This window comes from Elaeis guineensis, chromosome 6, assembly GCF_000442705.2.
Source record: "Elaeis guineensis isolate ETL-2024a chromosome 6, EG11, whole genome shotgun sequence".
Lineage (NCBI taxonomy): Eukaryota > Viridiplantae > Streptophyta > Magnoliopsida > Arecales > Arecaceae > Elaeis > Elaeis guineensis.
In genome coordinates this window covers 46,455,381-46,458,112 of record NC_025998.2, presented here as the reverse complement: position 1 = coordinate 46,458,112, position 2,732 = coordinate 46,455,381, and the positions used below count along the sequence as shown (strand labels likewise).

The 2,732-nt window shown below is 38.8% G+C and overlaps 1 non-coding gene across 1 annotated transcript; it reads right to left on the bottom strand.

The window, feature by feature from the left end:
- Positions 1 to 1,430: 1,430 nt before the first annotated feature.
- LOC140858944 (small nucleolar RNA R71) lies at positions 1,431 to 1,537 on the bottom strand. Its single transcript, XR_012142348.1, has one exon. It is a non-coding gene; the product is annotated as a small nucleolar RNA R71 (small nucleolar RNA).
- Positions 1,538 to 2,732: the final 1,195 nt, after the last annotated feature.

Below are 2,732 nucleotides of genomic sequence, written 5' to 3'. Positions count from 1 at the left end.
GCAAAATTAATTCAAAACTCCCAAACTCTTTATTTTTTAATTACATCAATTTTAAGATAATTTATTTTTTAAATCAAAACAATGCTTCTATCTTTTAATCTCAACTTAGCCCAAGGTCTCTGAGGATATGATCTCGACTCATCCTACCTACGTAGTTAGTAGAGTTATTTTTGGTGCTATCAACGACTATGCATCAAATTTTGGCGCCATTGACGGGGATCTTGGCACGATTGAATAAAAAAAAAAAAGCCACTGACATTTCATAACACTTAACTAAAATAGCATAACCTCAAATATAAAAATTTCTAACTTGATTGGACACCTTGTTTCTTTGCATTGCATCTCCATAATTAACTTTAAGGGTGCAACCCATTAACTAAGATAAGGTGGGGATTTGATCACCCTTCCTTGGCCCACAAATCACTCCTTTGCATTTGCATAACCTAGACCTTAATCTAAAATTAATTAGACGTTGACCCCTAAGGATTTTGAGCTCATTAGGACAAGTGACCCTGAGAGTTGAATCGGATTAGACTTGGTCAGCTAGCTGGTGTCTAGGCAAGTGGTTTGCAGGACGACTGGGCCCGAAGGAAGGTGGTTTTTAATTGGTTCTGTTCACTGACCTGGCCAATTTAATTGGTGTCTAAGGAAAGTAATGGAGGGACTCCCACCAACCTTACACTTACCTGGACAGTTGGTTGGTCAAGCTCCGACTTGGAGGGCTTGAAGGCTAACTATAGTTAGGAGCTGTCTAGAACAAGGATAACTTTAGGATAGAGAGTCCACTGCATGCTAACTTGATTGTAATTAAAATCTAACCACAACTAATTCTTCTATTAATTTTAGGACTTCGTAAGATCTCTTCTTTAGAACTCTTTTCTCTCTTCTCTTCTCTTCTTAATAAAAAAAAAAATCCTTAACAGACTAGAATAGTCCTACATAGACCTTTTAGTTGCATGTTAGGTCGACGATCACTAAAACCCGACTTGCAACTATTAGATGAAGAATTAGAAAAGACTCTTAGGACTATCTGAGTTAGAAACATGGCTACACCTGGTGAGGCTAATCCTCCATGCTCATTGAGAGAATATTTCACTCCATCCTCGTATACCAACTCTCCATGCATTCAAGCACCTCCAGTAGAAGCTACCCAATATGAGATTAAGTCTAGCATTATTCAAATGTTGCCATCATTTTATGGACTTAGTAACGAGGACCCATACAAATACTTGGATGAATTTCTTGAAATTTATTCCACAGTAAAAATCCAAAACTTCTCTGATGATGCCCTTAGGTTAAAACTATTCCCTTTCTCACTTAAGAACAAAGCCAAGCATTGGTTAAACTCCTTAAACTCTATAACCATTTTAACTTGGGATCATCTTCAGAGAGAATTTCTCAAGAAATACTTTTCAATTAGAAAAACAAATCAAATTAGAAAAGCTATCACCAGTTTTTTCCAATTGGAGGGTGAACTTTTTCATGAGACATGGGAAAGGTTAAGGAACCTCATTCGTAAATGTCCACACCATGCTTCCCTAAATGGCAACTTTGTCAGTGTTTTTATGATGGTCTATCAGAGAAACACCGACAAATGGTTGATGCATCATGTGGTGGGACATTCATGCTAAAGAGTGAGGATGAAGCCTGGCAGCTCTTTGAAACACTTAGTGAGAATTTTCTACATCATATGTCTGCCAACCTTAGAGAACAACCCATGCTTCAACAAAAAAGAAGTGGAATTTATCAGATTGGAAACGTCATGGATATCCATAGTAAGGTAGATGAACTGTCCCAAAAATTAGACTGTCTTCTAAATACTGGACAATCTCCGATTCCACCTAACCCAATCCAAGAAGTTTGTGTATTGTGTGCAAGTCCGAACCATTTTGTTAGTGAATGCCCAGCCGCACCTCAATTTTTTGAGTTTGTGCACAAGCAGATTCAGCAAGCTCAAGTCTAACAAGCTCGCAGATCAGGAAACGATCCATATTCGAACACTTATAACCCTGGCTGGAGAAACCATCCAAATTTTTCCTAGAGACCACAACCAGTGGTTGGCCCTGCCGCACCTCGACCTCAATATCAAGACCCAACATATAGGCATGGACCATACCATCAATTTCAAAATGCTCCTCAACCGTCTACTACTGGTCACAGCTCAGCTTTTGAGGAAAAAGTTCTGAAAGCACTAGAATGATTAGAAGTCAACACTCAGATCCTTAACTCCCACACACAATCCATTGCTAAGCTAGAGACCCAAATAGGTCAACTAGCGACTGCATTTAGTAGGAGGGAAGGAGAAAAATTACCTAACCAACCCAAGAGCAACCCAAGAGGGCAATTTGTGATTGAAAGCTCTAATACCCTAGAAGCTTTTTTTGAACATGCCAAATCAATCATGACTTTGAGAAGTGGGAAGGTCATTGAATACACTAGTAAAACCAATGAGACCGACCCTAAACCTCTAACCGAAGCCAAATCACCCAAAAACAAGGTGAACCTTAAAATAGAGAATGAACCAACTGCATTGGAATCATCTTATTTGCCTAAAGTCCCATTTTTGGATGCCCTGAAAGCCCCTATTCCTGCAGATAAGAAGGGAGGAAGACTCGACGAGATATTAAAATTATTTAAGCAAGTCCAAATTAATCTTCCCCTTCTAGACGCAATCAAACAGGTTCCTGCTTATGCCAAATTTTTGAAGGATTTGTACACCCAAAAATGTAAAT